This window comes from Empidonax traillii, unplaced genomic scaffold (assembly GCF_003031625.1).
Source record: "Empidonax traillii isolate 1590-97213 ecotype Southwest subspecies unplaced genomic scaffold, ASM303162v1 scaffold2159:size34947, whole genome shotgun sequence".
NCBI classification, from domain to species: Eukaryota; Metazoa; Chordata; class Aves; order Passeriformes; family Tyrannidae; genus Empidonax; species Empidonax traillii.
The window spans coordinates 1-22,558 of NW_020957352.1; the positions used below are offsets into that span (position 1 = coordinate 1).

A 22,558-nucleotide genomic window follows, 5' to 3' on the forward strand; every position below is an offset into this window, starting at 1 on the left:
AGAATGCCCAAAGAAGGAACAATGTATTCTTAGAGACGTCCTGGAGAATTAGATCAGGAATGTAACTCAAATGAATAGGATGTAAATGAGATCTGTGTCCCCAGATAAGGTGAAGAACAAACGTAACCGTTTTTGGTGGTGGAACAGGATCATGATGTGCCTGCTCAAGAACTAAGGGCAAGACAACAACCTTTGGACCTGGAAGGACTAAAGAAGGACCTCCAGGTGTTTGACAAGGTGAAACAAACTAATGCATATGTATTAAACCAACCTGAACATCTAATGAATATGTAACCAGTGTGTGCAATTGCAACCTTTGGGGTTTCAGGAGTGCCAGCAGAGCATTCTGGGAAACGAAGTCCCGGGAACCCTGGTGCACATGAACAGTGAAGAGCCTTGGCAGGATTGATTGAGAGGGTTTCCTGTTGGGATGTGTTACAATTCAAAACTGCTACTTAAGCCTTTGTTCTCTCTCAGTAAACATTCTGTTACACACCACATTGGTGTCTACTGGTCCATGTGCATTTTTTTTATTATAGTAATAATACTCCTACATATGGTGCCTGTAACAGGGACAAATATGGAAAGCCTCAGGTACCAGCCTAAATTAGTGCTGAAGGACGCTTGCTGGAAAAAAGCAATGATGCCAAATACCATAGTTGAAAAAATCTCTGATGGGCGTCGGCGGCAAGAACCACGGGGGAACTCCAGGAAAAGGTGAGTACGAATAGCCTGGCATAGTAGGAAGAGGTCCTACATTTAGAAAGTGAAGTTCTCAAGAAGAAAGAAGAAAAAAGATCCATGTGTCACCCAGGTGAGAGGCCGAAATGGAGATTAATACTTCACGTGAATTACAGGAAAATGCAAAAGGCCTAAACTTAATATTAAAGAGACATTCGGGACAAATTGAGTAAGAAAAAGTAACTGGGCTTTTGAAATTGATAAAAAATCTGTACTAGGATTTCTGTTAATCAGAATCCTTAGTAAGACTGCTTAGAAAGAAAAATGGACAAACAGAGAAAAAAGCAAAGACAGATAAAGTGGACGCTTTAAAAAGCTCACAAAAGAACTCAAACGTGTCCAAGAACTTTAAACTTCCTCCCCCCCCAAACACTTACAGTCACGAGACTCCGATCGATATTGGACAAAGAAAAAAGGGAGTGGGGGAGGTGTCGAGAACATGGAAAAAAACCCCATTAGAATATCCCATTTTATGCCGAATTTTTACAAGGCGTGGGTTCTGCAGAGCGAGTGCACGGCACGAATCACGTGGTTGTTGGGGAAAGACAGACTTTGGGTCCCCGGGCCATTGCAAAGTTACAGCCACTCGGCAGCCCCGCCGAAACTTGGGCGCCGCCTTTTTGCCCATGCCGAGATCATGAAGCGGAACCTTCTCTTCCCATCTCGTGGCCATCTTGTGCCGTTCCTCTGCCAGAGGCACGCGCGGAACACAGTAATTCACACCCAGAGCCCTTGACTGAGTGATGGCTGCTGTGCCTGTCAATGGCAACAGTGCCAAGGTTAAAACAGCGCGTGGAGCGGGGGGGGCGCCTGCAAAGCACCTGGCATGGAACAGTTTTCTAGTAACCGGGCGGGAGCCGCCGAGCTCCAGCCAAAAACCTTTGAAGTTTAAACTGTTGTTTACTAACTGAGGAAAAGAGATCAAAAATTTTTCTACTTTTCACAATGAGAAACAAGAAACGAAAAACAAACCACGAAACCGCAGTGCCTGGACTTAAAATAACAAAAAGAAATATAGAAAATAGAAACTGTTGACACCTCCAACAAACTGCTTTCTATTACAAACCAAACTTACTTGTATAATCTGCCTTTTATCCCATTTTTAACCCTACAGGTTTCTAGCACAGTGAAAAGTAAGACCCTCTCAGCTCCCTGAAACCCCCATTCAGAATCCAGCCTAGAGCCTGTGAATGACAGACATCCTTTGATCTGAACTCCTCTAATAAGTTTAATTTTTCCAAACTGGGCAAATACATCTCCTCCACAAAGCATTTCAACTAATTTAAGGAAAATTGTAATAAGCACGACTTCCTTGAAATGTTTTTCCCTGCAAGAACTGCCTTTAACTGTGTGTTTATAAAATGTTGATAAGAGAGAGAAATTTCAAAAATGCCTTTTTAATAAGATTGAAAAGTTTCCAACTCCCTAGTGTTATTGGTTTTAAGTTAAAAATTTCTAATACTGAATGTATTGCAAGTTTTTATTCAATTTTCTGAAGAGACATGCATAGCATCATGTCTGTAGTCTTAAAAACCTTCAGTAAGAACACTGAAGGTTGGGGATTTTGTCCCATTTTTTCACCAGTTCCCCTGTAGCTTTGTTGGAATTACTAAAGGTAGAAATTGCTAATCGATTGTTTGAAATTGTTAAGTTCTTAAATGCATCTGCATAAGTTTAAGTGTTATAACTATTTTGTTCAAGTAAGGTAATTAGAGTCTTCAAGAATTCCTATTTTTTATTAATTAATACATGCAAATATTCTATTATCCCAGAAAAGTGTATACAATGTCAGCAAAAATAGAGTTAGCTGCTTGTAAATTCCAGCTGCCTAAGAGGCTGAGTTACAACTAAAGATGATTTTTCTAACTGATACTATTTGAGAAGCAGGTTTGAAAAACACTCCAGAAAAAATTCAGAAGAACAAACCATGAAATCTATTTCCCATAGAGATGAGTGTCCTGCAAAAAATCATCATTAGGCCTTCAGCTTCGAGAGAAACTGTGAAATTGCCTGACTCACATCTGTTTCTGCCACGATAGCCACCTAAAACTGACTGAACTATTAATGACAAAATAGCAAGCCTTTTATCAAAGGTAAAGAGCAACTAGAAGAAGCAGCTAGACAAGAGTTGAAAACTGCCTGTAGGCAACCAGAGACAACTTGAACTGACCAATTTACACTGACTTCTTGCCGAGAACACTGAATTTCAAACTGAATTATCGGATTGTAAGCTGTTGATTCATTTTTGTAGGTACGGACTATAGACAGAAATCACGCGTTACTGCCAGTCACAAACCACTCACAGAACTCCCATGTTAATTTAACTATTCCACAACCTAAGAAGTCTTAAAAGCTGTAAAGACAAGTAATGTTCTAATTTGTTGTTTTTCAAAAGCTAAAACAATTCTTGCAGGTTGAAACACTTGTCATACTACAGACATCTGGCATCAATCTCTAAAGATTGCAACATTATACTTAGCATGAAGTAATATGAATCTCTTCAACAGAATTATTTGCAAAATATTGTGTGAATTTTAATGACTTTTCTTTTAGTGACTGCTGCAGAGAAACTTCTTGTGATAAACCTAATATAGACGTGTAGAAATTCCCATTCAGTAATAACACTGTGGAGTAGACAATCCCATGATGACTCATTGTGCAAGCTCGTTTAATCCATACTTGATACAGTATCCCTTCAGCTGTATCAAGATGTAAATTATGAGTCACTAAATTCAAAAAGTGAAATACCATTTATACTAGTTTACACCTCTTACAGTATGTTGCTAAAAGATGTGCAAAAATGTAACATTAAATAATGTGCCAGTAGAATAACATAACCCTAATTTTTACACATGAATAGAAATTACTTTATAAAATACTTCATTCCATACAGAATGTCTATGCCCTTTTCAATTAATGTTAAGAATAAATGTAAGGATAATTCTTAGAATAGAAAAACAGATATTAGTGCCTTAAAGACTAAATTTCAGTAAGGTGAGACACGTTTGCAGCTATCTCAAAAATAAATAAAGCTTTTAAGTACTAGCTTCCCATAGAAAAATAGAGTCCATGTGACTTGAGCGTTCCACTTAAAGAAATTTTCACTAGAATAACTGCTTCTGATTATCTTTGTTTTGTAGTACAAAACATGGTACAGTAATGTTTAATTAGGAACAGAAACTTTGACTTATTTACCTTTGGTTTTAGCCTACAGAGACCAACCATGGGATTGGTGCCTGGTGAAGTTCACCCTCTGTGTAGAGGAACAGGAACTCACGTTTATACTTGAAATACTGATGATTAAAAAGTACTGAGATTATTATCATTCAACCAGTTCTTATCTCACTGCAGTTAATTTCAGAGATTTAAATTGTTGTTTTTTTCCTTTTTATCCTTCTATATATGTGTTTACTGAAAGAGCAATTCAGAGCAATTCAGAAGTTCTACTAATTTAATACCCACCTGAGTTACTATAGTCCTATGATTGCAAGTTACACCTTCTTTCTTTCCTTCCCCCCTTCCCAGCATTAGATTTATACCTCCCTACAATGACTTAAAATGTTAGATTTTTTCTTCTTTGCTCAACTCAATCAACAGTGTGATATGGGTGTCAAGAGTGCTTCGTCTCCAAAGCAGACTGATTTGAGCACTTGTGAAAATAATTATTCAGGGAATATGAGAATAAATATAAAATTAAGTGATTTATTTAGCACATAAAATATAGTTTCTGATGATGTCCCTTGATCATCTACTTTGCAATAATCTGTATGTAATACTGTCTTATTAACTCTGACTTGACTAGAAGTTAACATCTAAAAGGAAATAACATCAGCAGATAATAGTCATAACAATGGTACTTATAAAAAGAAACAAATTAGGTGCATTTCAGCTAGAAATTTCAAGTGTACAGCATTGCTTTCTTGTCTTCTTTTAGTCTGAATGACGTTGTTTCTGTCCTATTGCGTAGAAAACTCAAATTACTACAAGATGCAGAAATGCAAACATTACTTGCCAGTATTATATCTTTGAATTCATTAACGTCAGTGTTCAAAGCAAAAAAGGGGGGGGAGGGGAAGAGAATATGCATGCGCATAAACAGGTGCTGGATCAGAACAGATCTCGTTTAGGTTTGTTAAGCCTAAATATTCCTTATACCAATTCCCCTTTAAAACAGGTACAGTTGTTGAACATGAACACCAGAAATGACAGACTGAGAAGCACACGAGCAAATACTACTTAAAATCTAAAATGTGTGGATAAAATGCAAAGAAATAATAAAATCTCTAGCTATATGTGAGTGAAGTGTGACTGAGGTGGCCATCTCTTGAGTGAATGAAAAAAAGGAGCTGTACGAGTGAGAGAAGCTGTGTGAACATACATGTGTGTGGACTTCAAAATACTTTATACTTCATATGCCTTGAATAAATTATACTGACACTACAAACACTACCTCTGCCACATCACCCTAATAGGGGACAGCTGAGAACACCACATTTCTCCCCTAACCCTTTTTTCTTGAAGTAAATGTGAGTTTTCCCCAGTTATATATTGACCCTCAGATTAACATAGTTTTTGCTCTACCCAGTTGCACTCAATCCTTAGGTAAATAAAGTTATTGTTTAATAAAGTTTTTGGTTTTACCCAGTTGCACTAAAACTCTTAGGAAAATAAAGTTTAGGATTCTTACCAAGTTACCCCCAAGACCCCTAAAAGAAAGTCTTAAGTAAATATTGGTTGCGATTTGCAGACCCATAAAGGTAATACAATTTATAAAGAAAATACGTTAAATTGGAAATGTTATGTTAAAAAAAATTAGTTAACTAAATGTTTCAGAATTGCACTGTTCTGTATCTTGTAATAAAAAGGGGGAGATGCAGTGTTTGGAGTTTCAGGAGTGTCAGCAGGGCGTTCTGGGAAACGAAGTCTGCGGGACCCCAGTGCACATGAGCAGTGAAGAACCTTGACAGGATTGGCTGAGAGGGTTACCTGTTGGGACGTGTTACAATTCAAAACTGTTACTTAAGCCTTTGTTCTCTCTCAATAAAGCATTCTGTTACACACCATATTGGTGTCTACTGGTCCATGCAGACTCCTTATTTATTATATTAATAATATTACAACAGTTCTTTCCACATCTGGGCTTTGGGAAAGGTTGGGGAAGGTTGGGAAAGGTGTTAACAGGGTGGTTTTTCCTGAGGTGTTAAACATGGGAGCGGGTCTATCTTCACAATTCCCAAGAGAAGAGATGGCAGAAAGCTGCCCTGCAGGTTGTATTTGAAGGAACAGGAAAAGAGACTGAGGGTAGGGGGTTTCTTTCCTGGAGGGCAGGGCTGTCGTTCGCTTGCAGGAACCCCTCACTGAAATTGTCAGTCCGACTGCCAAATTTGAATCTGGTCAAAGATTCCTGCCAGACAAAAGGTGCCCGGACAGAAAGCTCCTTCTGCCCATGGAATGCCCGGGGTGCTCCACAAACTGCATCTGAAACCCGAACGTTACAGGCTTTGTTTCCTGGGGGAAAGGTCGTGACATCACAAAGAGTCCCATGGCAGTGGGTGTGGTTGCATTTTGGGGTTTGGGGGCATTGGTTTTTTTGTTGCCAAGGTCTTTTTCGGAATGGAGAGGATGGGTTGTGACATCACAAAGGAACCCTTGGCACACAGATGAGGTTGAACTGTCACATGGTAAGGACTTGGTTTTTTGGTATCCACAGGCTATTCAAAAATGGACAGGATAGGCCGTGGCATAACAAAAGGGCTCAAAGCACATGGGTGGGTCTGACTGTGCTGGTGTGGGGTGTTGGTTCTTTGCTTGCCAGGACCTATTCTGGAATGGAGAGGATAGGTTGTGACAAGTAGTGCCTGTCAGAACTGCAAAGACAGACCCACAAGAATCTTACATGGGGGAGATTATCTGCTCTGCCCTGCACACCCCAGTGCTGGAGTCAAAACTCAGCCTCTCAAGTTCTCTCTCCTAAGGGACTTGTTCTTAGACATCCCCTTCCCTACACTCATTTCAAAAGCCCTCCCAGCAATTCCCAAGCCTGTACCCGGTTCTCATCCCCTCTCTGGCTCAGAGCCCTCGACTTATCTTGCAGAGAGCTGGGCCTGTCCATACACCTTCCAAAAGCACGTCCCTTGGGCTGGCTCAGGGGTTCCCGCAGTCCCTGGGTTCTTCTCTTTGTCAGCTCCAAGAAAGGAAACCAAAATCAATGCATGACTTTAGCAGCACATCAGCCAAACTCCAACCATTCCCACACTCACCATCTAAGTCCAATTTTGGTGTTTTGCTGTTTGCTTAACATATTCTTGAGTGTTTGATGAGCACGCTCTAGCACTGCTTGACCAGTGGGGGAGTGGGGGATCCCTGTGACATGAGAGATGCCCCACATGTTGAAAAACTCTTTTAAAGAGTGAGAAGTGTATGCCGGTCCATTATCTGTTTTTATCGTTTTGGAGATGCCAAGGACTGATATTGCAGATATAAGGTGTTTGTTGACATCTTGGGCCTTCTATCCTGCATGTGCTGCTGCTGCAATGGCACCAGAACACGTGTCAATGGACACATGGATGTGTTTTAATTTTCCAAATGGTGAATAATGTGTTATGCCTAGCTGCCAGATGTCAAGTGGGTTAATTCCATGAGGGTTTACCCCCTCAGATGGTAGAGGAGTGAGTCTCTGGCAGTCGGGGCACACAGAAATAATTGCTCTGGCTTGAGATAGTGTAAGGTGGAATGTTCTTTTGAGGGATTTTGCATTTTGGTGAAAAAAGCTGTGGGGCAACTTTGCTTTTTCGAAATTGTTTGGAACTACTGCAGTTTGGGCAAGGTGCCCTGTATCAACTATTTGATCTGCCACATGATTTCCTGCTGAGATGGACCCTGGGAGAGAAGTGTGAGAACTAATGTGGATTATGTGGAATTTGTGTTTACAATCACTAATTTCATACAGTAATGGTTTGAACATATGAGCTAATTGTAATTGGAGATATCTTTTATGTATGAATTCTCAATTTGTTGGACTGCTCCGATGACAGAGGCTGAATGGGAAACAATGTTTAAAGGCTCTGGAAATAGTTGAAATGCAGGTATGACTGCAGAGAGCTCTGCTATCGGAGAGGAATCTCTTAACTTGTGCGTGTCATATACCCATTTTCCTGCTCTGAGCCAGGTGACTGCTGCGTTAGATGTTCTGCCAGAACCATCTGTGAAAATAGTTCTAGCACTTGTTAGTGGAAGAGGACAATAGTTGTGTGTTAGCTCTGGCTGAGTAAGGGCTAGCGGCTGCAAAAAAGGAATAGGCGGAAGGTGAACTGAAAATTGACCCCTGTAATCAGCAATGGCTAAATGAAAATCAGAGTTATGAATCTGCAATTGAGTTAGTTGAACAGTAGGCAGAGGAGAATAGATAACATTTTGATCTCTCCCCTAGAGCTCCCAAAGCCGTAATCTGCTCTTGTGGCAGACTTTGGAGAGCATCTCAGGATATGTAGGAATGGGTTTGGAATACTGGAAGCTTAAAAAAAACCCATCCCCATAACAGAAACCTTTACCTTTTACATCTAATTGTCCTATTACAGCATAAGGTTGTTTGATACCTTTAAAAATTACTAAAACAACAGGTAACCCACAGACTTTTTTTTTACTCTGACAGGAACTCAGTCTTTGATTTATTTCCTTTAATACTGCCAGGGCTGCCAGTGTTAAGCATTAAGGGCAGGTTATGTCTGCCTCCCCTTTCAGGAACTGAAAGAGCGGTTTCAGGGTGTCTATTGTTACACCTAACAGAGGCCTAACCCAACTGATTAAGCCCAGTAGGGACTGCAAATCATTTAAGGTGTGGATGTTAGTGGGTAAAGTAACAGTCTGGAGCTGAATAGCGGTGTTCTTAATTTGAAATCCAAGGTATTTCCAAAGAACTGTCACTTGTTCTTTTCCGGGAGCAGTTTTGAGGCCATGTGTCAATACTGCAGTTTTCACAGACAAATGGACTTGCATGAGTTGCCCCTTGGATTCCGCTGCCAGCAAGAGATCATCCATAGAGTGATTTACGATGGTATCGGGAAACTGCAACGACTTTTCGGCAAACGGAGGGGCTGTTCCTCCTTCCTTGTGGGAGGACTGTCCAGTGATAGCGCTGAGATGATTCTGCTGCATTGATGGAAGGCACTGTAAACGCCAATCTACGAGAGTCTTTATGGTTTAATGCAACGTTAAAGAAACGATCTTTTCTATCAATAGGAACAATAGGCCACTGTGAAGGTATCATTGTTCGTGATGGAAGTCCTGGCTGGAAAGCCCCCATCGGCTCTATTATTTTACTGAGTTCACTTAAATCGTGTAGCAGTCTTCATTTTCCATTGGACTTCGATATGGTAAAAATGGGGAAATTCCAGCGACTATCAGTTGGCACGACAAGTCCCTTTGCTAGTTGTTCATGTACTAGCAGGTTGATTTGCCACAATTTCTCTCCCTTTAGGGACCACTGGGATACCCAGATTGGCTGGTCAGAGAGCCATGTGAGGGCAGGAGATTGCGGTTCACCAGTGGTCTTTAAACTAAATTTGAGGTAGTTAGTTGGAGTCCCCGTTGTTCTATCATATCTCTCCCCCAGAGGGTCACTGGGATATTAAGGACATAGGGCTTTGCTGAGGCAGTTTTACCATCTGGTCTTTCGATCAGTCAAGTGGAGACACTTTGGAGCGGTGTCTGGGCTCCTCCTACCCCTTTGATGTCGATGCAGGGCTCCGTAGTGCTCCATTCCTTCGGCCAGTCGCTCTCCACAAAGATTGTGACGTCTGCTCCTGTGTCTGTAAGACCTTTAACTCGAGCACATTGGTCAGTGTTGGGAAAATGTACCGTGCGGGTTCGCATTGGCTGATGGAGTAAAACGGACTGTGACCACTGGACCATCGGCGTGGAGTCCAAAGTGTCCCCCCTCCTACAGCAATGGGGGTTAAATTGGCAATGGGTGTTTCTGTGTCTGGCTCCACGGGTGGAAATAGAGCTTTTACAGTCACTTCTAACGCCTTAGGGTTGTCTACAGTCACTGATTGTGGGATAACTGTTAACCCTGTATTATTAGATGGAGCAGTCCCAGTTAAAATGTCTTTTCCAGCAGGTTATTTGTTGGTCTAACGAGAACTGTTTGGTAGTTGTCACTGCTTAGTGTGAGTTGGTGGGGAGATACCAACTTCACCCTAGAGACACTTGCTCTGGGTCTCTGTCTGGATGTGGTTTACTTGTGGGGATTTTTTATCATCGTGCTGCCCTTCATGCTTGGCTCTCATTTCTCGAAATCGAGGCCAGCCTTTGTGCAGCTTTAGGCGAAAGTGGCCTCCCCTCTCTGTTGAAGAGTGATCTACAGTCACTAACCCAGGGCAATCCCTTTTGGCATAGGGGACACAAGCTGGGTGGTACTGTAGGTGCTCTTCTTTTCAGCTGAGGGCAATCCCTTTTACAATGTCCTGTTTGTGTTCAGTAGTGACACGTAGCCTCCTTCTGTTGTGGTTGCACTGCCAGGAAATCACTTAGGGATTTGTTGTATGTGTTGGATCCTTTATTGTGAAACGCCTTAACCATGTCCATTGGAGTGGGATCTTTGAGGGACCTTAATATTTGTTGACAATCATCATTTGCTCTATTGCCAGTTTTAGGAACAGCACATCTTGAGTCTCTGGATGCTTAATTTTTTTTTGAGATAGCATTCTTTAATCTCTCTGAAAAGTCTAAAAATGTCTCTGTTGGTTTTTGCTGGACTTGAGTGTATGATGGTGTTGCATCAGACACCTCAGCAATAATTTGAATTGCTCAGAAAGCTACATTTTTTGAAATGTCCAGTTCATTCATTGGAATTGTAGTTTGAACTGGTTGGAAATGTATGGTCCAACTCCAAATAACCTATTAAAGGAATCCAGGACCGGGACACCCATGGTGGAAAGGGTTCACTCTGTATGCTGTCGGATGAGGGTTTGCCACTCATCCAGGAAAAGTGATGCCTGTGTATTCATGAAAAAAGACTTTGCCAGTGTTTTTATATCTTTTGGTGTAAAAGTGTATGCCGAAAATAATGAGTTTAATACTCCAATCACATAAAATGAATTGAGTCCATATTCAACAATAGTTTTCTTCTTGTCTTTAAGAACTGGGAGTGGAACCAGTTCCCAGACGGGAGGATTGTTGGGATGGTAGAACACTGAGAATGCTTTTAGTAAATCCAAATCATCGACTGCTGCCACTTGTTGTTTAGTGTAAGTCCATTGGCTTTTTTGAGCATCGGTTCTGGAGAGACCGAGTCCATGGGCGCTGCCATGTTGGCGGGTTCCCACTTCTGGAAGGCCAGAAGTGGACGGGGCATGTGGGAGTACCCCGCCCTCTGGAGGCCAGGTGGTACTCGGTGGTACAGTAGCAGGGGCGGTGCCACCTGACGGTGAGGAGGACTCACTGGTGCCACTTGGGGGTATTACGAGAGGGACAGCACCACGTGGAGGTGTGGCGGGACAAATGGCACCACTGGGACATTACAAGAGGGACAGCACCACGTGGAGGGACAAACCTGCTCTGTCCCTTCCTCCCAAAAAAACGACTTTTTTTTCGTTTTTATCTAGCATGCAGAAAATTAATCGCCACTCATTGGTTTGAGTGACTTTCCATAACTTAAGTGCCAATTTGTCCCATTCCTTGTAGATGATGTTATATGGAAGGGCATAATTGCTCTTGAAAATCCATTTTATCAGTGCTTTTAAAGGAGCTTTATATATCAGGTGTCCGTGGAGGTGAATGAGGTTTTTTAAGCCCTTGTAGCCATCCCATTCCCGTTTTAAGCCCTTGTAGCCATCCCATTCCCGTTTCGAGGATAGCGCTCCCATAATTTTAAAATATGGTTGTAGGAGAGAAAGGTTCAGGGCTATACAACTGCTGGCCAACCTAGTTGTTGTAGGTTGAAATCCAACGCTGAGTTGCAGAGTCTGTCTGGGCAGGAAGCTGAAATCACTTCATCTTCTGAGCCCAGAGACGTACGGAGAAATCTCTACACAGTAGAAAATCCACCGGGGTTCTCACGGTTGGGTGCCAATTGACAAGGGTTGACCGAGGGACCAGCTCCCCACAAACAGCCTCTCAGAGACGAGGCTCATTGGTGACAGCCCCTGTGCTGGGTGGCAAAAATCACGATACACACACTCTGAGGGTCCGAGGGGGAAGAAGCATTTATTCCGAGCATGCACATGTAAGGATTTGAAAGGCACAAGGAACTGTCTCAAGCACTGTCAAAGAAGGAAAATCCCATTAGTCCCCACAACACAGAAGCACTGGTGGCAAACAGGAAGGCATTTAATTCCAAGGTCTAAACAGAGGTGGAGTTTTGGAAGTAGCACACAGGACAGAATTGCACTGTGCAGACTGTGGGAAGGAGCAGACAGCCACAACAGGCAACCAGGGTTAGCAGGGCAGGTGTGGGGAACCCATCCAGACAAAGATTCCCACCTGCAGTCTGTGAGCACACCCGACAAAACTCCCACCGTGGCCAGTTGTGGGAAAGGAAGCAAGTCCTTGTACACGTGCCAGCCCAAGCTGTGGGAACAGCATCTCCCCCTGAACACCTGGACCTTGGGCTGGATAAAAGTGATCCCCCAGAAGCACAACTTGGGGACCCACCACTGACAGACCAGGGTGAAGAAGGACGGGCGTGACGCCTCAGGGATCTCCACGGTGTGATATATTTACTGAATCTCTGTCTCTCTTGCACTGTCTTCCCACCACTTCCTTCTTCTCTCTCTTTCTATTTCTTTCACTCTCTCTCCCTCATATTTACTGTTAAATCAAACCTGTACTACTGACTTTGGCGCATGGTCCCCTTTGCACCTTGATTCGGGCAGAGGCGTCTTTTAATAATGGGAACCTGAGAGTATCCCTGAGGTTTTACAGTGTGGGAATGGCCACGAGATTCCAGGAGGTTCCACAGAGTCCTTTTGGGTTCCTAGGACTCTTTAGTGTGATAATGGACCCTTCACTCCATGAGGTTCCACAGTGTCCCAGGGTTCCTTTGGTTCCAGGAGGGCCTGCAGTGTCACAGTGGCCCCTTGATTCCATAGCTGCACAGTGTCTCAGGGTCCATTCAGCTCTGGAAGGCTCTGCAGTGTGGCAATGGTCCCTTGATTCCACAAGGTCCTGACATGTCTCAGGGTTCCTTTGGTTCCAGGAAGCCCCACATGTCACAAAGGCCCCTTGACTCCATCAAGTTCCACAATGTCACAATGGTCACTTAGGCTCAAAAATGCGCTGCAGTGTCAGAATGTCTCCTTGATTCCAGGAGTTTCCACAGTGCCAATATGGGCCCTTGATTACTTGAACTCCACAGTCCCCCAGAGTCCCTTTGTGTCCATGACTCTGCAGTGTCACAGTGACCCCTTGATTCCAGGAGGTTCTGAAAAGTCTTCGAGTTCCTTTGGTTCCACGAGGCCCTGCAGTGTCACAGTGGCCTTTGAGTCCATGAGGTGTCACAGTGGTCCCTTGATTCTATGAGGTCCCGAAATGTCTCAGGGCTCCCTTGGTTCCATGAGACCCTTCATGGCACAATGAACCCTTGGTTCCAGGAGGTTCCACAGTGTCCCAGGATTCCTTTGGGTTCAGAAGGCCCAACAGTGTCACAATGGCCCCTTGATTCCATGAGTTTCCGCAGTCTCCCAGGGTTCCTTTGGTTTCATGAGGCCCTGCATTTCACAATGGCCTCTTAATTCCATGAGTTTTCACATTGTCACAATGGCCCCTTGATTCCATGAGATTCCACACTGTCCCAGGGTTCCTTTGGGTCTGCAAGGCCCTACAGTGTCACAATGACCCCTTTCCTCCAGAAGGTTCCACAGTGTTCTTGCTGAAACACACATGACTGTAATGTTGTCACCCCTGCAGAGCTGCCTCCAGCTCTGGGATCCAGCACAGCAAGGACATGGAGCTGCTGGAGCGAGTCCAGAGGAGACCACCAAGGAGATCAGAGGGATGGAGCAGCTCTGCTGGGAGGAAAGGTTGAGAGAATTGGGATTGTTCAGCCTGGAGAAGAAAAGGCTTTGGGGTGACCTCATTGTGGCCTTGCAGTGCCTGAAGGGAGCTCACAGGAAAGATGGAGAGAGACTTTGGACAAGGGCCTGGAGTGCCAGGACAAGGGGGAATGGCTTCACACTGACAGAGGGCAGGGTTAGGTGGGATACTGGGAAGAAATTCTTGACTGTGAGGGTTGTGAGATCCTGGCACAGGTTGCTAAGAGAAGTTCTGGCTGCCCTATCCATGGAAGGTGTTCAAGACCAGGCTGGATGGGGGTCTGAGCAACCTGGTCTAGTGGACGGTGTCCCTGCCCATTGCAGGGGGTTGGAACACGATGCTCTTTGAGGTCCTTGCCAACCCAAACCATTCCATGATTCTGTGACTGGTGGGGGATGTGGTGGCTTGAACTGTTGGGCACAGAGACCCCAAACTGATGGAGTTTTTCATTGTGGGTGGAGGAAGGAGGGAGCAGCAGAACTGACACCTTGGACTGATGACAGGCAGACTTTGGTCTATTTGGGAGACTGATTGCTGGAGTCCCTTGGGAGTCAGTTCTGAACAGCAAAGGAGTCCAGGAAGGCTGGAGGTGCTTTAAGGAGGAAATCTCAAAGCTCCAGGAGCTGTGCCCATGGACCCTAAGACAAACCAAGGGGCAAAAAGCACAGAGAACTTAGGCTGGAACTCAGAGGACAAAAGGGAATGTCTCACCTGTGGAAGGAGGGGCAGGAAACTTGTGGGGACCGCAGGGATGTGGTGAGGTCATATAGGGGGAAAATTGAAATGGTCAAATACAAATCAGAACAGAATTTGGCCACTGCACATGAAGAAAGAAAAAAATGTGTCTCAGGATCCATGTACAGCAAAAAGAGGGCTCATGAGTCTCCATCCCTTGTTGGGTGGAGAGGATACCACAGTGTCAGGGGAGGAGGAAAAGGCTGAGGGACTTCATGCCTCCTTTGCCTCAGCCTGTAACACTAAAAGCACTTGTCCTCAGGATTCCTGGATCCCAGGGTTGGAAGCTGGTGATGGGGAGCAGAGTGAAGCCCCTGTAATCCAGGAGCAAATGCTCAGTGACCTGCCCTGCCAATTAGACCCCCACAAGGCCCTGGGCCCATAAGGGATGCACCCGAGTGCACCATCCCATGGCACGTACAGGACATCCAGGGGACCAGGCCCAGTCAGCGTGGGGTTGGGAAAGGCAGGCCATGCCTGACCAACCTGGTCTCCTTCTGTGACAAATGACCCCCTCAGTAGCTGAGGCAAAGGCTGTGGATGTGTCTGTCCTGACTTCAGGAAAGCCTTTGGCCCCATCTCCCACAGCATCTCCTGCACAAACTGGTTGCTCATGGTCTGGACGAGGGAACTGTTTGCTGGGGGAAAAACTGGTTGATGGCCCAGGGAGTGGTGGGGGAGGGAAAAACTGGAGAGAGTCTCGAGGAGATCTGGTTGAGTACTGGAAGAGTCTCCCCAGGGAAGTGAATACAACACCCAGCCTGACAGAGTTCAAAACCTGTTTGGAAGATACTGGCAGGCACAGGGTGTCACTCTTGGGCATAGTCCTCTGAAGGGCAGGAGTTGTGTGAGAAATATCTCTAATTAAAATTTCGAAGACGGTCAAATAAAGTGAAACAAAGAACTTTATTTTCAGCTCGCTGGGTGTGGTCAGTGTCCTGCCAGGGCCTGAGATCACACCCGAGATGGGAAGTTACAGTTCTTTTAAGGTTTCTTGATTTGCATAACTATTTCCTCGTTCCTCCCATGCTCAGCTCTGCTCCTTTTCTTTCTTAAAAGGTGATATAGCCTTTTTCTTGAGCTCGATTGGGTCTCTCAGGGCCAGCTCACACTTCCCTTTTCCAATCCATTGGTTGTCTTAACTGACTTATCAGACTGTTTCCCTGTCCTGGCCACGTGGTCCCTCAGCAAGTAGCCCTGGCTGGTCCCATTGTCTTACAGGCTTCCCGGTTTGCCTTTATACAGGAACCGTAACAGTAACAGTAACAGGATAACAACTGCTGGTAATTATAACAGGTCATGGCTGCAATAGAACTGCAGCCATAGGCAACTGCAGAACAGTCCCGGTCACAAAAACTCCTCAACACAAGGCAAAGATGGAAACCCTGCTTGTAATAAAACCTTCTCATTTATTTCTTACACTGACTGTGCAAACACTCCTGATGGACCTTTACACTATTTCTAACCTCAAGCCTCAACACTCCCCAAAAGTGCTGCCCTTCCCATTGAAGGGAATCCACTGCTCCAATCCCAACCTCAACCAGACCTCAAAGGCAAAGCCCAAACCCAGAACTCCAGGCTCTGATTTGTCCTCTAATGCCCACCCCAATTCCCAACGTGCATTGTTAGCAGGAAAAAAAACCCAAAACTTTAATCCTGAAACAGACCAAAACCCTAACCATGAACCAGACACTGCCAGCAAAACATCACACCTGTCAAAGTTCTGCCTAATCCCCACCCTGAGCTCTAAAGCCCAAGCCCTGACCATGAAGCACCCCCATAGCCCTTGGGAGCAGGGCAAGGACCTGCAGGGCCCAGAGCAGGAGGGGTGTGTGCAACCTGCAAGGCCAGAGGAGCAGCAGGGACAGGGGAGCACAGCCTGCAGCACAGATGGCCAAGGGCTCTGGCAGGGCTGCAAGGCCCAAAGGCACCCAGGCCTTTGTGCCCTTGGCTCTGGCAGCTGCCTCTGCCCCTGAGGCCACCACAAGCAACTTTCCTTTGTCTCCCTGCACTCCTGGTCTGCAAGGATCTGCTCTAAGGAGTCCCTAGGGAGGCTTTGTCAGTGCCTGCCCTCAGTGGGGCCCAGCAATGCTTCAAGAAAATGGGAGTTTAGCTTCTGACATCTTGAGCAGCTTCTTCAGTCTTCTTTCAGTACCTCAGGATGATGGACTTGTCTCTAAACACACTGTGGGGCTCATTAAAATGCAGAAAAACAAATTTTTTTCTTTCCTTTAATTGTCTTTGTGTTTTGAATTTTTCAACAACTAATTGGAGTTGTTTTGTAGTTTAGCTAAGGAGGAAGATTTTAAAGTGGATCTCACAAAAACATAATTTTCTATGAAAGGGAGGAATTTACACAGAGTCTTGGGATGCAAAAGGGTCCGAGTGCAAAGGATTTGGACACAAAGATATGGGGGCAAAAAAGATTAGTGGTTCTTAATCATTGATCAACTTAACAGTTATCAAGGGATTCAATAGCATTTACTACAATTGAACAGTGACTGAATTATAGATTCACAATTACAACACTCACACTAGAGTTTATTCACACTGATATTTCAGATCTTTTGGGGTTTTTGAAGTTTTGTAGATTTTAGAACTAGTTGTGTAGTGAATGTATTTTAATGGAGCTTTATTATATCCCGCTTGTAGCAACCGTGGGTAGAGTCCTTCTCAAATCTTTGTTCGCGAAGCCTAGCCATGATGATGATTATATCCATTACCCTTAACACAACATTTCCACACACCCAACCCTACTACCCCATTCCATATCAATCCCTCTAAACACCATTTTTAGTCTTCTTTGTAGCAGTTATTAATATAATAAATAATGGGTCCGAAAGGACCATGAGGACAACAATATGGTGTGTAATGAAAACATGGTTTTATTGGAAGAGGCAAAGCTTATATAGTGGTTTCAAATGGTGACACATCACAACGTGACCTCATCAGCCAATCCTATACAAGCACTTCACTGTGGATGTGTGACAGAGTACTTACAAACTACAACTCCCAGGATGCTTTGCAGCATCCATGGTGTAACCAGACCCCACACCACACTTCTTTTCAAGGTAGAATTGTAGAAAAACAGCCTAAAGGCCTAGACCAGAAGACATCACCCAGACACAGTGACCTTCTAGGCAGAGCTCTTTAGGAATTCCCAGGATTGTGTGTGCTGCAAACAAAAAGAAGATGAGGAAGAAGGGGTCCCAAAGACACCAAACCCAGTTCCTGAAGGGGTGTGTCAGGGGGCAGAATGGAGCAGAACCAGGGCTGCATAAACCTGGGATTAGATGGACCTTATTATAAATCATAGAACCCCTGTCTGGGGGGACACACATGGTATGTATTCCTCTAGACCTAACAACTCATTAAAGTACCAGGTCTCTTTATCTTATCTGCTACCTAAATTGGCCTGGAGTCTTTTTATCCATGGTCTCTTAAGGCAACAACACCCACACCCAGGCAGAGATGTGTGGACACATCAAGGTCTGGGTGTGTAAAGGTCCCTCTCCAAAATTCTCCTGGTTGTCACTGAAACACTCCCACACATCCCTTTATGTTTCCCAATAGACAAGGTGCCAGGAGGCCCCGCAGTGTCCCAATGACCCCTTCATTCCATGAGTTCCCACATTGTCACAGTGACCCCTTGATGCCATGAGTTGCTGTGCTTTCCATGTTACCTTGGATTGATTTAGGACCTGTACTGTCTCACTGGGCCCTTGATTCCGCCAGGTTTGACTGTCACAATGGTCCCTTCAGCTCCAGGAGGCCCTGCAGGGTCACAATGACCCTTGGATTCCATGGCATTCAGCAGCATAATAGTGGTCCCTTCATTCCATGAGTTTCCCCAGTGACCCAATGGCCCCTGGACTCCACATGGCCCTGCAGTGTCCCCACAGAGCCTTTGATTCCAGGAGATTGCGCAGGACAAGCCCTGGGAGGTCCCCCATGGAGCCCCCGGGACAGCAAAGTGACCTCCCAGCTCTTGAGGAGCCCTGAGAACTTCCCCAGGGGGAAGGGTCAGATTGTGCCCTGGGATGGGGCAACCCTGGCTGGACGGACACACGGGGAATGAGAGGCTGGGAAGTAGTGCTGGGAAAGGACCCTGGGGGTGCTGGTGGGTGGCCAGTTGGCCCTGAGTCAGCAGTGCCCTGGCAGCCAGGAGGGCCAAGCCTGTGCTGGGGGCATCGGGGAGGGGATTGTCCCGCCCTGCTCTGCCCTGGGGTGGCCTCACCTGCAGAAGGACAGATTACAACAAATGTTTTAAGAAGAGACATAGATGAAATTTTTCCAGTGCAAAAACCTAACTGGGACCCGAACAACCCTGAGCATTCTAAGTTATTGGACCAGTATAGAAGATTGGTCCAGGTGGGATTGTAAAGCCCTACACCCAAAGCAGTGAATTGGGCTGCCTTGTACGATGTAAGGCAAGGATGGGACGAGACCCCCATGGCATTCTTAGACAGACTTAGACCTGCCATGAGAAAATACACTACCCTGGATCCATCATCAGAGACAGGTAAACAACAGCTGGTAGGGTTGCTAATGGGACAAAGTAATCCTGATATGAGAAAATGGTTCCAGAAAATAGATCACCCTGTTAATAAAGATTTAGAGGTGTTAATGAATGAAACCTGGAAAGTGTACAACAACAGAGGGAAACAAAATGATAGAAAACTTTCAAGGGCTGTGGTTGCTGCCCTAACTCAGAATCCAAAGGTGCCAGGACAGAATATTCAGGGTCATGGCCCAGGGCAGGAAATATGAGGGAGAGGGGGCTCACCTTTTCAACAAACAAGAGTGGGACAAAAGCAGTGCACCTATTGCATGCAGGAGGGACACTGGAAGGGAGATTGCTTTAAATTGGCAAATAGAAACTGAGGAGGGGCTGTCATAGCACACCAGTATACTGAATGAAGGGGACTGGCTGGTTCATCCCCAGCAGACCTGTTGGTTAAAATTAGCAGGGGAAGAAGAGGAAAAATTGGACTTTTTAACCGACACTGGAGCTACGTTTTCTGTTTTAAATCAAGAACTGAGACCTAAAAGTGATAAATATGTTCAAGTTGTAGGTGCCACTGGTCAATCAGAAAAAACTTTCTTTTGGAAACCCCTGAAGTTCAAAATTGGAAAACAGATGGGAGTTCATCAGTTTTTGTATTTACCAAATTTACCCAAACCCCTGATGGGTAGAGACCTATTAGAAAATCTGGGAGTTGTAATAGAATTCAAACAAGGTAAAATTGAGTTCAAAGTAAAAGAAGAACAATTGTTAGCAGCTCTGAGTTTGATTGTGAGCTGTATAGAACCAGAACAAAACAATCAAGATGTTGACCAAATTCTAAATCAAGTGTACCCCCTGGTGTGGGCCACTGACATTCCAGGTCAAAATGGGCAACTCCTATTCAAATAGAATTACAACCAGTGGCTGAGAAACAATATTCACTGAGGTTAGAAGACAGAAAAGGGATTGAACCAATACTTGAAAAATTTTGAAATTAGAACTTTTGATTGAGTGTGAATCCAACTTTAACACCCCAGTTCTCACAGTCAAGAAACCAAACAAAACTTATAGGCTAGTTTAAGATTTAAGGGAAGTAAATGAAATAACTAAGACATACACTCTGTGGTAGCAAACTTTATACACTTTTTAAAAAATTGTGGGATAATTTGATTTGGTTCACAGTGTTAGATTTAAAAGACACCTTTTTTTGTCTACCCCTAGCTTAGGAAAGACAGAAGATTTTTACTTTCCAGGGGGAATATGTCAGTAGTGGAAGAAAAAAGGAAATTACTTGTACATTCTTGCCTCAACGATTTAAAAATAGTGCCATACTGGTAATAGAGGTTTGCGATTGGGGTGGGCATTGGAGAACATATAAGAATCTGGAGTTCTGGGTTTGGGTTTTGCCACTGAGGTCTTGTTGAGGTTGGGATTTGAGCAGATTCCTGTCAATGGGAAGGGCAGCACTTTTAGGTTGGGGCTTGAGGTTAGAAAGAGTGTAAACGTCCAGCAGGAATGTTTTCATAGTCAGTTTCAGTACCCTCAGAGTTACCTGAACCTTCTTTTACCTCATCGAAGTCTTTTCCTGAGAGCACTCAGACCTTCCATCCAGAAAGGGGCTCAGAGGGACAGTGTGGAAGTGGAAAGACCAGCTCTACAAAGACCATACTCTGCTCCTCCCTGGCAGTGCTGCTGTGCTGGGATTCTTGTCCTCTTCCCCTTTGCAAATACCCCCTGTCCTGCAGTGTGCTGTCCTTTAGGAAAAGCTAAGAAGAAGGGTCATGGACAAAGATGACACTGTTGGGTCCTTTATTTTGTTTAAATACTCAGAGAGTACAATTAAACATTTTTACATCTTTAGGTCAAATTCAGTGGGTGGACATTAAATTAGAAGGCACATGCATATTAATATTTATTGCACAGGAATTTAATGCAAGAAGAACCCAATGACCTCTCCCAAAAACCAGAAAAGGAAGACTGGACCATTAGAGAGTCCCCTTCTGAATGCTACACACCAGAACACAGGTACTTTATTGCTCCTGAAAAGCATCCAGTCATCATTTTCCTTATGGCATCCTTGAGCTCCTGGTTCCTCAGGCTGTAGATGAGGGGGTTCAGGGCTGGACGCAGCACCGAGTACAGAACTGACACGGCCAGATCCAGGGATGGGGAGGAGAGGGGCTTCAGGTAGGCAAAGAATGCAGTGCTAATAAAGAGGGAGACCACGACCAGGTAAGAGAGGCACGTGGAAAAGGCTTTGTGCCGTCCCTGCTCAGAGGGGGTCCTCAGCACAGCCCTGAAGATCTGCACATAGGACAAAACCATGAATATCAAACAACCAAACGCTAAATAGGCACTAACCACAATGAGCCCAATTTCTCTGAGGTAGCCTGAGTGTGAGCAGGAGAGCTTGAGGATGTGTGGGATTTCACAGAAGAACTGGCCCAGGGCATTGCCGTGGCACAAGGGCAGAGAAAATGTATTGACTGTGTGCAGCAGAGCATTGAGAAACCCAGAGGCCCAGGCAGCTGCTGCCATGTGGGCACAAACTCTGCTGCCCAGGAGGGTCCCTTAGTGCAGGGGTTTGCAGATGGCAACGTAGCAGTCGGAGCACATCATGGTCAGGAGGAAATACCCTGCTGAGCTGAAAAAGGTAAAGAAAAAGAGCTGTGCAGCACATCCTGTGTAGGAGATGGTTATGGTGTCCCAGAGGGAGTTGTGCATGGCTTTGGACACAGTGGTGCAGATGCAGCCCAGGTCTGTGAGGGAGAGGTGCAGCAGAAGTCCCTGGGGGTGTGCAGGTGCTGGTCGCAGGCTACGGTGCTGAGGATGAGGTCGTTGTCCAGGAGGGCAGCCAGGGAGATGCCCAGGAAGAGCCAGAAGTGCAGCAGCTGCAGCTCCTGCCTGTCTGCAAATGTCAGGAGCAGGAACTGGGCCATGGAGCTGCTGGTGGGCATTTGTTGCTTCTTCAGAGTGTTTGGATCTGTTGAGGAGGAGAAGTCAATGCTGAGTTAGACCAGGCTGCTGCAACCAAACAGGACACCTCTCACAGCCACTCCACTCTCAAACTCTCTCTCCTCACTCAGACCTCCATGCAGCTCCCTCCCCTGAGCTCTGGTTGTTGCTGCCTGAGGGCACCATTGGAAGCAGGAACTCTGGGATGGGCTCCCAAGGACTCCTTCTTGCTCTGCTGTCAGAGGGAACTTGGAATGCAAGGTGATCTCCAATTAAATGTGCTCCTTATACATCCAAGAGCTTCTCAGTTTTGCTGTTTCCAATTTGCCCAAAGGATAGATTGTGCTGAGGGAATTTCTTGTGTTTCCTCCCCCACTTGCAGCTGCCACAGTTAGGAGTGGTTGTGGATGTTGAAAATCCCTGACATTTCCATGGCACTGCAGGTCAAGTCTTGTGGGTTTTAAGGGCACAGGGATGGTCCCTCAGTGCAGACAGAAGAGCTGCTCTGCCCATCAGTCTGTGCTCAACTGCCCTGTGCTGGCAGCTTGGAGCTGCAGGAGCATCACACTCAACTGTTCCCCTACACAG

General features: G+C 45.1%; 1 pseudogene; it reads right to left on the reverse strand.

The window, feature by feature from the left end:
- Positions 1-21,073: 21,073 nt before the first annotated feature.
- Positions 21,074-21,972, reverse strand: LOC114071638 (annotated as a pseudogene).
- Between the last annotated feature and the right edge of the window lie 586 nt (positions 21,973-22,558).